General features: G+C 35.2%; 1 long non-coding RNA gene across 1 annotated transcript in view; it reads right to left on the bottom strand.

Annotated features, from left to right (window-relative positions):
- LOC106040983 (uncharacterized) overlaps positions 1 to 15,911 on the bottom strand; it is a 272,553-nt gene that overhangs the window by 20,227 nt on the left and 236,415 nt on the right. The window contains exons 21-22 of the long non-coding RNA XR_010831119.1: positions 12,312 to 12,533; positions 8,021 to 8,122 (exon numbers count right to left, since the gene is read on the bottom strand). This is a non-coding gene — a long non-coding RNA (uncharacterized lncRNA). The remainder of the gene's footprint in view (positions 1 to 8,020; positions 8,123 to 12,311; positions 12,534 to 15,911) is intronic.

Genomic DNA, 15,911 nt, shown 5'->3' with positions numbered 1-15,911 from the left:
AGTTTTTCTCAGACACTGAAGACAATAGAATGATGCAGAAATTATCTCAAAAACACACTTTCCTGGGCAACCCAAGGAATCCCTAAATTGATTATAAGATACAACAATGAGAAAAACAAAAACAGGTATACACATTTTTAGGTATCTGCAGGGTCATACTATCAGGTCATGTATACATATATATATACAAAACTAAAGTTGAAGTCTCTAAATTCTAAATTTCATTTATTTTGAATGCAATTTTCACAACAGAGGGATGAATTACTACTACCTCTATAAAATAAATTTAAATCCTGAATCTCTAATGCTCCTTATGATAAACACTAGCCCTAACAAAATGTTTCTGTTGTTGGTGGTGGTGGTGGTGGTTTTTTCTGTTTTGTCTTTTGTTTGTTTCTTTCAGTTAGGCAGAGATGGAAGAAATCTAAAAAACACAATCATACAAAAGCCCATAAATTGCTTCTTCTTGCCATTGAGCAAGGAGCTTTATTTGATCAAGGAAATCAGCTTTTCTTCTTGTTTTACCTGTCTTTTTTTTTTTTTCCTGATGCTTATCCATCTAGATTTCCTTGTTTGTAGTCTTTTGAAACAAAAGCATTTGCAATGACCAAAAATTTCCAACCAAGTTAAAACATGTACATTTTTTATTCTCCTTTTCCTGCTTATAATGTGGACAACAGAAAGCAGTTGGGCAAAAAAAAATCTTTTACTTAATCAGAAACTCATAACCTCTGGTATTCTTTCATTATTGGGATTCATCAGCTGTAATCATCTTTAGTTCTGAAACCCTGAGGACACAGGATAACAAGAGTTAAGCATGTTGCTTAGGGAAAAGTCCTTCTAGAAGTAAGTCTAGTTGTCAATATTAAGAAGATAATCTAATAATCTATTATCCTACAGAGATTCATATTTTAATTTAACTTGGCTAATTAGACCTACAACTCTAAGGATTTGCAAATACCCTTTAATACTATTGATGGTAGAAGTCTAACTGAAAGTAAAGCTGTGACATTCGTTTGTTTGGAGATTTACATCATCTCTTTGTCTTCTAAATATTTAATGATAAAAACAAAGTCCTTTGAGGAAGCATCATCTTCTTGCTCTTTAAAAAGAAAGTAAAAATAAGTCTCTCATTAGAAAAGAGTTTGAAGAAAAGAGTAAAAAAGAGTCTCTCCCTTAGAAAAGATTTTGACATAATTGTAAAGATAAAGCTTAATCAAAAAATAAAAAATAAAAAAAAAAATCAAAGACCAGGAAGCTGACATAGGAAAATTATCAATAGAATAATAAAAACAATTATACCAAAAATAAGAAAGTAGTAGTATTTTGATATTGGTCTCTCAAGGTCCTCTTAAATACACATTCCAGGAACAGAGAAATGAGAGATTCCACTCACTAACTTTTGATAACAAAGGTTTTGAATTTTGCATCTTTTCTTTCAAATCAATTAAATAAAAAAAAAACACAATTTATTCTATTAATTTCTCTCATTTCAACTTTCAAATGTGTTTTGTGGACCCCTTTTGACTGACAGGTGGCCCCATTAGGACCACAAGGAGACCAGCACTGGAAGAGGTGGGAATAGAAAACACAGACAGGCCATTTTTACTTTGAGAAATTACTTAGTTATAGATCAACAGCTACAACAAAAAGTTCTGTTCCTCCCTCGTTTGTTTTCTCCCACTCACCTTCCACTCATAGCCACCTCATGCTCACCACAAAAGGTCACTAAGCCATATGGCTGACTGTGATATTCTCTGCAGCTTGCACCACCACTGGTACCCATGTTTACTCCTTGATGCAAGTTTGCCCAAAGCAAGTCCGGTGAACCAAGGAGGCAGTTTTGAAATAACTGCCTGCTTTCTTACATTGTTTTAAATTTTAATAACCACCTAGGACTACTTGCCAGAATGGATATGTGCACAGTTAGGTGTGAGGGTTATAGTATGTGTGGGCAGTAGTAAAAGAGACAGGAAATGACAAAATTTCAAAACCGACCTTTTGCTACTGTTACCTTCAAAAGCAATGGCAAACAATCTTCTATAAATGGCAGAGATGATTATGCTAAGTATGAATGCTACAATTACTCAGCAATCTATGAAACAGAGACACCAATCCCATTTTCAAATTGGAATCTTAAGCTATGCTTTAAAATGAGGTAGTGGCCAATGTTTCCTACGAAACATAATTTTTCTGTGTAAGCAACATTATGTGTTATGTGAAAATCTAAACTTTAGGAATATCATATATACACATGTATATGCTAACATTATCAAATGTGTTTTTTTTTTGTTTGTTTGTTTTTGATAAAACTGTGTCATACAGAAATTTAATTATCTATCATTTAGAAAGACTAATATGATTATTAATATCCTAGTTCAGTACCACATATATTTAACTACATCCAGATGCAAAGTCCCCTTAATTATTTCTTCATTTATTTTCTGAAATTGTAGTTGTTTGCTTTCAGTAACCAGTGTCAGTAAGAGGAAATAATGTTCACAGGATATATGCTACATTTGAACAGTGAACTCATCAGGTACCTTCTCTGTTCAGTGCCACTGAACCTGCCAATCAACGTGGGCCCTGTTTACAGAACTGTTATGTACATCCCCAGCTAGGTAAGTTAGGTATGAACTCCAGAAAGTTGAAATCTTTTTCTGACTACAGTTACCAAGCAAAAGCCAGAGACTGGAAATCTACTCATTATTTCTCATCATCTTGCACAGCTGGTATGTGTGTTATCTACTGAAATCAGTTAAAAACATACTAAAGTAAGATTCCAAGGGTTGTGAAATCTTTTTAGGGCTTTACGGAACATTTTTTAAGTCTCAAAGCTAAACCTATGCTTAGGCAGCTGTCTCAGTAGCTAAACACAATTTAAACAAGTGGTTTCATTCTATGATGAACTAGTGTTCAGGAACATTTGGTTCAAAATCAATAAAAATGATCTGTCAGATTAGTTGACAGATGAGCCATGTCATAGAAATAATGATCAGAGTGTCTATGGCAGGTTGCAAGAAACGCCTGGTATATCATACTGACTATAATGCAGGGGAATAAATGTAACTTTCTTCTTTTAGGCCATCTGTATCACTCTCAGCCCTTGACTGGCAACACAACATCTTTAGGTGGTCATCAGTGCTAAGGCAACCAAAGATTAAATACAGGAGGTAGACGTGCAACTAAGGCATGCTGATAAAGACTGTAAAGACTATCAGCTTTCAACTGGAAGTTCAGATCAAAATCTGTGAGTTTTATTGTCTTGGACATGATCCTGTAGTCATAACCCCAGACTGATCTCAGGAGCAAACTGATGCAAACAGATCCATTTTTAATTCATTTTGGCAAATGGTTCCAGTTCCAAAACTGATTTGTTCTCCTCCAGGTCAGTAACACCCGTAATCCTCACACCTCCTCCCTAACTTCCTTTCCTTTCTGGAGGTTGGTGCCTCATATACAACAAGGCTGCCAAGCCACCCTGCTGACTTCCTGCTCTAATATGTAGAAAACCTACCACTCAGGATGTCATGTTCAGTTTGAAACTTTTTAAAGTCTGCAGGTTGGAAAGAATGAAATACATTTTTTTTTTTTTTTTTTCAGATTCAGTAAAGGAAAACAGAAGTGAATAACAGTAAAAGAAAAATAGAGTATGAGTGTGAACAAATGGTCTCAAGTAATAATTAATATGCTGTCTGGAAACTGTAAGTAAATGAGTTGTCTAATGCCTAGCAACTGAAGCAGAAAAATAGCATAGTAAAAGTAATACGTTTTTAGGTGTAATGAAATTGTGAAAAAATAATCCATTTTCAATTAAGAGGTTTCTTATTATGATTCATTATGACTGTATTTCAGGTCTTTTTGAATTGTTTCACAGCTACACTGAAATTATTTCATTTTCCTTATTTTAGTAGGTTTCCTTGTAACATTGAGTCCTCTAGAAGTCTGTTTGCTCTCTTTATTTCTCAGTATAGGTGTGAGTGCCTGCACTTTGATTCACGTGCATAACTTATTTATTACAATCCTGATTAAATATTTAATGCTATGGATAAGTTATGGAAATTCTTATGAATTGCTGACAGTAGTGGGTGTTAACAGTCACTTGTCATTTAGGACAGATGTAAAGAACCATTAAACTCCTTTATGTAGTTAGGCAGTTGTGACAGTAACTATCTGATAACTCAGACACACCAAACTGTCCCTCTGCTCCTCCGACCTCTTATTTATTTTGGGAGCTAGTCCAAGTATATGTATGAATTCAACTGCTATTTGGGGAAAACTAAGAGATTTTAGAGAATAAAGCAGAAATGTGAATGAGAGTAAGAAAGCACAAAGCAGTCTGAACAGAATACCTGTATACCTGCAGCATGTCTCTGTAAAAATATTAAAGGAAAGATCTCATTTTTTGGCTGAGTGATAGTCATAGGAGATTGCGGAGGCCATACACAAAGAACACTGTTCTCTGAATATTCTCTAAGTCAGGAACATCGGATATGGGAAGTTTCTTACACATAAAGTGTAAGAATTTCATCAGCAATACCTGATCCTAATATTTTCTGCAGTTAACACAAATACACAAAGACTGAATTTTGCATAATTTACTTCAAGTGGTAAAGATAACTGAGTTACGCTATCTACTTTATTACTCATTTTTCTCTTTGCAGGAGAGTCACCCTTTTTTCCCATCAATAAAACTGTGCAACAAGTGGTTCTGTAAAATGCTGTATACAGTTAAAAAAAATTAGGCATGTTGTTGTTACTTATGATGTGTCTGAAAAGAATAATGTCTCACAGACATGGAGGGAACCAGATGGTATGACAGAGGAAATTGGGAATCATTAAATTGCAGAGAGGGAAAAATATGTTGTGGAAGAAAATTAAAGAACTAAAAGGCACATATGCCACGTAGAGCAGAAAAAGACTGGGTAGAATACTTCTGTATCTCCCTGTGAACTACTGAAGGCAGAAAGAGTGAGAAATGTTTTAAGATTTCTTTTTAATTTTGTTTGGGGGATTTTTTTCTCTTTGTTTTCTGAAGGACAGTTTTGCTAAGAGTTTTATGAGAGTTAGTATCAGTTCAGATAAAAGTGTCTTTAAAACTCTTCCTGTGATCCTTTTTGTTTCATTATTTTATTCTTGAAGAAGGAGTCGCCTATTTTCTCCTCCTTTGAAGAGGGGAAATACTATCAACTACCAGACTAGAAAAAAAAAAGTATTTGAACTAAAATTAAATGTGGTATTTCAAGCCATTATTATTAAGTTGCAATCTTCTGTACCATCAAAGGAATGACTCAGTACAAACCCAGTATCACTTACTAGTTCTTCAGACTGGCTGTAAATGTAAAGCTAGCATAAATCAGTATAGGTTCCCCTGCTTCCTTAAAGCAGGGCTGATACATACTGGACCTGCTCTTCTCACCACTTAGTGACACAAAATCTAAAAGCAATTTTCTAAGCTGGGTGGGTATAATGGATAGCAATGTCTATTCCAAGATTTCTGTGTTACTGCTGGCTGACACTGACACTTGATAACCACAGAAATCAAGTCTATCAACATCATCCACACAGGGAACAGGACACTTATCAAAACCAGTCAATAAATCAGGTCCCAGATGGCAATTCAGCCCCTGCACATAGCATCTCCACCTCCTCTACTCTTCCCAGGGGCTACTGCTCATTGCAACTTATTTTTACTCAGGTCGTTAGGTCCAGAGTTGTATAGTCCTAAGTAACAAGGCCGCATTTCAAGTCAAGCTTTAGGAAGGACACATTGGAAACAAAATTTTCTAATAACAAGCAACAGACATCAGACAGCAAAATACTCTTCTGTGTGGCTGAATAGAGGCTTTGTACAAGGAATTCTAGGAATTCCACTTTTAAAAGAAGGCCTTAAATGTGACTACATTTCACAGTCTCCACTGGAGAAGTAGTTTCAAAATATGTGAGAACATTGTAGTTTGGAACTCAAATATGAAAAGTCCTTCCACAACCCCCCAAAAGTGGGAAATTTTATCATAAAGTACTGAGTTGGTGTAGTTTCAGCAACAGACAGGAAGATGCTACCTTCTAGAGGGTTAGGAAGTTACCCATGTAATTAACATTCAAAATGTTAATTTTCAAACAGGGAAATCTATAATTTAATATCATAGATACATATCTAGGTTATCACAATAGGTTACTGAGATCACAGTATCACAGATTTCTAGGTTGGAAGAGACCTCAAGATCATCGAGTCCAACCTCCGACCTAACACGAAGTACTCCACTAAACCATATCGCTAAGCTCTACATCTAAACGTCTTTTAAAGACCTCCAGGGATGGTGACTCCACCACCTCCCTGGGCAGCCCGTTCCAATGCTTAATAACCCTTTCGGTAAAGAAGTACTTCCTAACATCCAACCTAAAACTCCCCTGTCGCAACTTTCGCCCATTCCCCCTCGTCCTGTCACCAGGCACGTGGGAGAAAAGACCAACCCCCACCTCTTTACAGCCTCCTTTAAGGTAACTGTAGAGAGCGATAAGGTCGCCCCTGAGCCTCCTCTTCTCCAGGCTGAACAAGCCCAGCTCCCTCAGCCGCTCCTCATAAGACTTGTTCTCCAGACCCCTCACCAGCTTGGTCGCCCTTCTCTGGACTCGCTCGAGCACGTCCATGTCCTTCCTGTAGTGAGGGGCCCAAAACTGAACACAGTACTCGAGGTGCGGCCTCACCAGAGCCGAGTACAGGGGCACAATCACTTCCCTAGACCTGCTGGCCACACTGCTTCTTATGCTGTTGGCCTTCTTGGCCACCTGGGCACACTGCTGGCTCATATTCAGCCGACTATCAACCAATACTCCCAGGTCCCTCTCTGCCAGGCAGCTTTCCAGCCACTTATCTCCCAGAGATGTTTATTATATTAATAGGAATACCAGTCCATAGACACAAAAGGAAAATCTAACTGTAAGCTGACAGATTCCTGCCTCCTCTGAAACACTATCTTACTATCTTACGTCCTTACTGAGGATGGAAAAGGTTATGCAAATGATTAAATACGTAAATAAACAGACTAAATAAATAACACAGATAAAGCTAAGACATCAGTGTTGAATGAATATCCATTATTGCTGAGCAATGAATGCAAGGTTTAAATATATCACCTCGTGAGAAATAGAAAAAGATCTGGAATTTGCATGTATTCACCTGCAACCCTGAATTTACTAAGAAAAGTATACATGGTGCACATGAGGACACAATTTCATTGTTAATTTTATCACATCCTGGCAAAGCCCAAGGCCTACTGCCAAATCTGCTATCCATCCCTTCCATAAAGCTCTGTACTTCCAAAAATCTCTGTACTTCAGAGCCACAAAAGGCCTTGTTACACTTCCCAACTTCAGGCACACTTAGGAAGTGAAAGTTCTCTTTTATAATGCATTCAGAAAGAGTGACAAAAGGAGGTCTGCAGCTGTATGAGATGTTGCATTGCTCCATGTGCTCTGAGGAGAGGGGTCTAATTCATTGCTATGCTATAAATGTTTATCTTCAAGTTGTCTAGCTGGTTGCCAGACATGAGGGCACGAAATAAGGAAATTAACCTGAAGTGAACAATCATTGAAGTGACCCAGTATCCTTCACAGCCCTGTGAAAGCCCATAGAGTGTGGACAAAACTTATCTGAGATAATGATTTAAATACATCAAAAACAGCAGCCTGTTTTATTTTGTGTGTTGCCTCTTCCATCTTGGCAATGAATTTGATCCTGGCTTGGTCCATAATTCAAAGCAAGGTAACTTAATATCTAAAATATTTAGTGATGTTCATATTATGAAAAACAAAATAAAACAAACATTCTGTATTTATATCAGTTTTGAATCATTTAAGGTTCTAGCTACCTTTCAGTGATATGTTTTTAGACAGAGTGACGTTCTTGCTCATTCACAGGGCATTTTATTGTGTTGTACAGTAACAAAAAAAAAACTACAACAACTGTATGATCAAGATTATTCGCAAGAACTGTTCTTTACTGATGAGAAATTGTTACCTGATGGTCAGTAGATCCACAATGGAAATGCTTGCATGTGCAGTCAGTCTTAACTTCAACACAGCCTCTCACGTTTTTTTCTGATCAAACACTTAGCACAGGCTGAAAAGTATCAAGAAGCAGAAGAAACATTCTTGGGATTGACTCATACCAGTTAAAACAAAATTCAAAGAAAAAGAAACACTATATAATAATAATTTAGGGGGGAACTGCAGTCTGTTCCATACGAAGAAAAAGCAGCTAAGTCCATGGAATAAATCATTCTGTGAAGATTATTCACAAGTCTGGCACAAACAGTAAATTTTACATGTCCACAAATTTGAAAGAGTATCTTGTGCTTCTTTCTGAGATTCCTTGCATATGTAAAACTTGCTTGTCTGTCAAATTCTTTCTGCAAAAATGACAGTATAAAGGGTTTGTCATGTATAGTATCTGCTTTTAGATCATGCTGAATGTACCATTCCAATCTCTTTTTCCCAGTGATTTAAACGAGAGAGGAACCAAGTGCATAGTCAAAACTGTTTATGGCAGTGCTTTATTGTGTCAGTAAGTACAAAGTGTCTGCAGGTATACTCTTATATTATGACATGATGTGCCATAACTAAAGCCATGCCAATTGGCATTAGCACACACACAGCTGCAAATTATTCTAATATTTAGGCTGCATTGTAATAGCAAGCACTCATGAAACAGAGAGAGGTCTTCTCCCCCCCCTCCCCCCCCCAGCAAAATAATAACCATTATTTGGTAAAGTCAGGTAAGTAATTTTGTCTAACCAGACAAAGTAAGGAGAGGTGGAGAAGAATGAAAACCACTTACATATTTTCTTGTAATATTTTAACAAACAGCCATATTCAATCAAATGGAACATGTTACAATTATCTCCAAAAAGCAGACAATAGCTTTCCTTTGATTGCTTGCCTCAGCCTAGAAGCGGTGTGAAAGTTATAAAAGTAATTTGTATCAACTCATTACTATGTCACCTCATTTCAAGTCCATGTTAGATAAGTAGCAATAAGCTCTGGGTTAGAGGATTCCACATTATAACTATTAGTACAAACTCTGACAGCACTAAGCTGTTGAAGATTACCCTAGACAGTTATTGAAATTTAGAAGGGGCAGCTTTCTACTGATTTAGGACAGATTCTGTACAAAATTTTATCATTTATTCTAGAACTGAGGTATAAAGCTAATTTCATGAAGAGTACTCATGAATTGTTTCCTTCCTATAGGTACTATAATGCTGCTCCCAGTAGAATGCTCTCCTTGTTCTTTACTTCAAGGTAATGATGTTACTGCATATACTGCTGGCACTTAAAATGCAGTTTAATGCCACATCTCAGTCAAAACTTTCATGTGATTTCCAAAGGCATTAAATTATCTGAAAAACTGAGCTGAGAAATGAACACCTTTGATATACCACCACTGTTCTGGGCTTTTTTTAGGGGACATTTTTTCTACCCCCTCAGGATTATGAAATGAAGAAAACTTTCTTATCGTGTGAGAAAATGTCTGCACCAATGTCTACTCTGAGTTTCATCAGAAGTATATGTATGTAAACATTTAGTTGTGTTCCTCTATAGTGATTTATAAGGAATAATTCTAATGTGCATCTCTGACATCTTTTCAATGGTAGTCAATGACTGACAAAATATTATTTATTCATTTACTTACACCCTTCTGCAATAATGTATCCGGTATAACAAACCTAATCTACTGTATATTCTTTCTTTATTTATTTATTTTTTTCCTGTAGCTCAAATCTGAGAGTCCTAAATCAGGTTTATTCCCACCTCCCTTACTTTTTAAAATGAATAGGGACTGGTAATAGAATTTCTTGGATCTATAGTGGCAGACCAAACTGAATTCTCACTCGTTTTCATTTCATCATAGTTCACCTTAAAATAATGATTAAAATACCTGTAGGGAATAATACACCTGTTCAGAACTTTTAATAAGTGTTCAATAACTGAATTTTTATCACTTTGTTTTCCTATTCAGCCACATACATAGTAAAAAAAAAAAAAAGAAAAGAAAAAAAAAGTGTTAAGAATCTTTCTTTTCTATAATTTGAAGATTTTATGCAATGCAGAGTTAACTTTAAAAAATATATTTTATTATTTATATTTCATGGAAGGAGACCAATTGCTTTAAATTTTCCAAATTGTCAACAGACAGTTTATCTGATATATTTACTAGAGCATATGCTTCAGCTAACACCTGATTAAGCGTCTTTTTCTTGTATGGTATTACACGGAACCCTAATTATAGAGTAACAAATGTAACTCTATGCTTGAAGCAGATAATACAGTGATAAAATACATACTAAAAATTATGGCAACATGATAATGTTACTAATAAAGACATAATTTATGCCAAAATTTAAAAGATTCTTAATGCTGAACATAGATTTAATGTAGTACTTTCCTTCTAAGCGACTCCACAAAAACATCAATAGTTCTTCTGTATGACCTGTTAGTCATATAACTGATAAAAAACCTTAGGGCTGCTCACCACAGCCTGTAGAAAGAGTCATAGCCCAAGAAAGAACATAGAATTATAGTGCTTAAGTAAAAACACTGAGAAGAACCATAAGATAATATATTGGCACTGGGGAAAAGGTAGTGACATTCATAATATTCATTAAAGATTGCTTGGTCAGCAGGCTGAGCACATGAAGGATTGAAGAGGATTTCTAGGTTGCAGAATCTCTTCCAAGTGAATGTATGGCATTCCTTTCTTTGTCATGTTTAAATGTGTCAGTAGGAGCAGACAACTCCACAGTAGTACATGAGTCATAACCAAATTCTATTTTTTAATACTAAGATTTGTATTTATCATAATATAAATAATCATTAGTCACAGGAAAAAATAAGTGACTACAGTTTTTTTCTTTGTTTACATTTTTTGAAGAGGTGCATCTCACATATGTGCTCATGACTAAATGTCTGAATTTATTATTTTGTATCTTGAGAAGAGGGCCAGAAGAATTACTGACTAATCTTTTCTGTTCCTGTCATAGAGAAAATTCTGGATAAAGGAGGGGAGTTGGTGGGATTGTTTTTGTTTGTTCATTTGTTTGTTTTCAGCTACAGAATATTTGCCGATGACATATTACCACGTTAGAATTTGCTGTATTTATCAGGAACACACAGACTAGTCAAATGAGTTTTCAATTTGAAGAACGCTGGTGTGCAAAGTCAAATGAGCACAGGCACTTATCAAAGCTGCTCTTTTGCTCATGGAGAATATTAACAATGATGGTTCAGAGTTTACTGATAAACTTCCTCAGCATGCTACATTACAGGATGACATCATGCATTTTATAAAAGAGCAGATGTTAGAGAAGAGAATGGTATTTTTTGTAATCTACAGGAGTAGCTCACACTCTTAAAATGTTGTCAAAAATGCCAAAAAATAAACAGGTCATTTCTGAATCAGATGTAAGTCTTAAAACCTGATCAAATAATAATAAAAAAAGTTAACAATCAAAAGAACTACATCGTGCCCCCAAAAGACAGACAAGTTGCAGGAGAACACAGTCCAACCATCGCACTTATCTGGTCTTAAGTGTGCTCTGGAAGCACAAATTCCTTATGTGAGGGGCTGAACAGGGCTGCAGTGAATTACCTGTCTTTCTGCTCCATTCAGATGCCTGCTCAGCTAAGGTTACATTGACAAGATTGTATGACAGCAAATCATTTACTACCATAAAATAAAGCTAATTGAGGGCATAAATGAAGAACACATGGGATAGATATATCTAATGTAATTTTTCACTTTTTTTTTTTCTCCCCATTCCTGTTGTTTTCTTTCTTCAAAAGTCATTATTCTTGGAAAATTCATATGCCAGAGGATATGTATTTTAACAACTTTGACACATTCTAAACCACTTACAATCAAAGAGTTCATCTGAAGGGAACAATATTTAAACAAAGAAAGAACATGTAGCAATGAAGGAACACACAGGTAGGAGCTATCCAGTATTAGTAGCTAAGAAATGAATTTATGCCCATGAATAATTCTTCGTTTGTCCATGAGACATTGTAGAATTTCTCTCAGCAGTTCTATTAAAGCAGATTTTACAATATAAAAACATAAGACCACCTGTAAATGGGAAGAAGTCCTACAACACAGAATATTACTGGTTTATTTAAATACGTGTATGTATGCACATATGTAAAGAGCTATAACTCTATTCTGTCAAATCTATTCTATCTACAGCAGCTGAACTGCTACTTTTAGCAAATTAAAGCAGTCAGGATTACAAGAAGAGAACAGAGAACTGTACCTTGTTCTCACAGTTGTCCCAAAATGCATGCTTATAATTGACAGGTTTTCAGAATCTCTTCTACTCCCTGTCACCTCCAGGCAAAGAGCTGATGGCCGAGGATTGGATGGAGTCATGTTCCTGCCCTTCAGCTATTTCACTGCATCAGCCAGGATAACTTGCTACTTCTTGCTTAAGGAGTGGTGATGGAAGACGGAAGAAACCCTGCACCAAGTACCTGCACTGGGTTTAATAGGTAAATAGATGTAAGCCCAGTGAAGTCTACAGCCAGAAAAATCCTCTTTGATGTCATTTCCTCCTAATCCAATATGTATCCTTTTATAGTCCTAAAAGAACAAGGCCTAATCCAAAACTCATTTCAGCTTCTGCTTCAGTAATAGGTAATATATACTGATATATATAGGTAATATATACTGATATATATAGGTAATATATACTGATCTATAACATATACTGATGCAAACTGGTTTAAGAATAAATGAAAAATGTGTGGCCAGTGTGAAAAATTTAATGAGAAAATAAGAGTTATTGTATACAAGTGGCTTGTGTCTGTGTCACGTTGCTGTGTCCTGGGAACATTAAGGGTAGAATAATGAAATAAAAAGTAAAAGCAACATATTATATAAATTCATACATTTGTCTCAGCTCTGTAGATCTATTAAGTGATATGTAGGCATTCAAGTTACAAAAAGATCTGACTGACAATGAATGGAAAAAGGTGACACAAAACCCACTATTAATAGGGTATGAAAACAAAAGTACCAGCTCCTGTTAACCAAGAAGACTGATCTCCTTGAATTCCTTTGACCAGGATGCCTGGATAATGAAATTCATTAAAACTGAGAGTGCACTTCCGTTAGTTATTGCACTGAAAGGGTTAAGAAGCTGGTGGCAATTAGCCACATTGCAGATATTTTTCCTGTTTCATCTTCCTACTGAGAACTGTATCTTTTGCTGAACAAGTTTTAAATCAATGAATTAACATGATTGCTCATTTCTGTGTAAATCACGTTTACAACTTCCTAAGTGTGACCCTTAGTAGCATTCAAAAACATGGTTTGTAAGCAATTCAAGCATCTTAAAGAATAAGAGCCTCAAATTTTGCCTCATAAGCAATCTCTGTGTTGATAATCATCTTACACTAAAAATATTAAGCAAAGGTAGCAGCTGATACAAATTTTAGAGTGCAACTCTAAATGCTTCAATATTTTGATTTAGAAAGATTAGCCTAAATAAATAATGCATCAAGAATAGCTGAAGTATTTTACATAAAAGACACCCTTCCCATTGTTTATTGTTCTTTAAGAAGCAGAATAGAACAGCTACACTTGAGGACAACAGTGAAGAGAAAGTTCCTATCGATATACTTAAGTAGCTTGGAATAACTGGGAGTGAAAGCAACCTACCACTCAAACATTGTGGCAAGGCACATATTGGTCTTAACAGTAAATGAACCTTGCAAAGAACCTCAATTATTTATTTATAGGCTTTCCAACATACGTCAATCAAAGTAAAGGACAACTGAAGAATACCAACTCCAGAAGTTTTGGCAGGCAACATCTCTGAACTCCATAACCTTTTCATACAAAGAAATGCAGTATAACTACAAAATCTAAGACCTATTTCCTGCCTATTAACACTTACTATCAAATGTGCTTCCTATCTAAGAAACAAAAAGTGACATTTTCACCTACTGAAAAAAATGATTAAGTTTTGGTTCAGATGCTCAGTCCAAAGAAACATCTTAATGAGATCTGACTATTGAAAATAAAACTATCTTGTCATGCAAGATTCAAAAATTCATAGTTCAAAAATTTCAACCCATAAAGTAATCAAATTAATTACATAGTAAAGAAAAGAAAGCTTAGGAAAATGTTTTACAGCAAAAACAACTTAATATTTCTCTCTGTGGATTTAATTTTGCCATTTTTTAAAGTAGCTTTTAAGCAGCTCTGGACATTGACACTTCCAGCAGTCATTGACTTCTTTGATTTTTGAGACTACAGTGTAATGAAGTATTAAGACACAAGTCAGTAATCTTTAGAAAAAATAAACAAAAGTCAGTGAAAGTTAAAGTGAAATAGAAGAAAAAAAAATCAATCATCTGCCAAAATTGGGTAAGAGATGTTCATTGAAACTATTTCAGATCTGTTCTCCAGTTACCTGGTTTCCTGAAAGCAGCATTGCTCACCTCTATTAGCTGAAGAGAGCTCTCAGTTTTGTGTCTCTTCTGAAATCATATTACAGACAATTGTGGTAGGAACACGGAATAAAGTGCACAAGAAAAGTCAAAAGGTATTAGGAATGACAGTATTATCAGTTCTAATTACCTAAATATTCATTTGGGAAGTTAGTGCTAAAGCCTTGTAATACCAAGCTTACTTCATATAGTTGTAATAGCAACATGTATTTATATTCAGAAACACATGCTATTTAATACATTATATACTAAAGAGAGTCTGGAAAGTTGTCGGTGTAGAGTGTAGCACTCTACACTTTCTCAAAGAACTTCAAGAAATTTCTCAAAAGAAAGAATGTTGAGAAAGTGTAGAAAATGAGAAATATTAGGATTCATATGATATATTTACCATGAAATGGCCAAATATTTTCACTTATTTTCTTAGCGATTAATCATATTTGATGTCAAGGTTCATTATTTATTATTCTTGAGAATATATGAGAGTCTTTCAAAGTATAATGGTAAAAAAAACACAATAATTTACATTTTATCATATGCAAACAGTAAAACAGAACAAAGGCACATACGGACTTGCATCCGGTCTCTGACTTGCCAGCATAGATGCCTAAAAAGGCTATAAAGAGAGAAAAAAATACCAATCATACTACTTTCAGAAAACCTTCCCACCTTTCAAAACCCTGTGTGGCAGCATTTCTCTTGCATATCATACATGGTGATAATGTTTTCCTCTGTGAATTTGTTCAGTTTTTTTTTTTTTTTTTTCCTCAACACATCTAAAGTTTTGGTGTTCAAAATACATTGTGCAATTTAATTCCACTGCTGTAGGAAGAAATACTTGTTTGTTTTAAGCAGATTGGCTGTTTTAAAAGTATGTTGTTTGTTTCACAACTGTTATTTGTTTGTTTTATTTGATATGGTACTACTTGGATTGTGATCACTTTATTTTTTTTAAACACACATCCTTTAGAAACATATATCACGCCCTACCCTTGATTGACTTTCTTTTTTCCCAGGATGAAAAGTTATAGTCTAAGTAAACTCTCCTTGTATGAAAGCAACCCCACAATTTGGCAATCCTTATAATTCTTTCTATACACTTTTAACCTTCCGTTTTCAAAATGTAGGAGCAATGTAGGAACAATGACCAATACTCAAGTGCTGCTATCACATGGGCACATATATGGGAAATATTGGATGATTTCTCTTTCACTATCTATTCCTCATCTAATATTCTTAAAATTCTGTTTGCTTCTGAACTGAAGGTTTCACAGAACTGTCAGACTGCCATTTCATCCTTGATACGAATAGATAATTTAGAGCTTACCACTGTTTACAAACTTAAAGCTACTTTTCCACAAGAACATTACTTTGCATTTATCAATTTTGAATTTCATCATTTT

The sequence above is a fragment of the Anser cygnoides genome, chromosome 4, assembly GCF_040182565.1.
Source record: "Anser cygnoides isolate HZ-2024a breed goose chromosome 4, Taihu_goose_T2T_genome, whole genome shotgun sequence".
NCBI classification, from domain to species: Eukaryota; Metazoa; Chordata; class Aves; order Anseriformes; family Anatidae; genus Anser; species Anser cygnoides.
The sequence above is the reverse complement of the archived record's forward strand: the minus strand, read 5'-3'. Positions and strand labels throughout refer to the sequence as shown.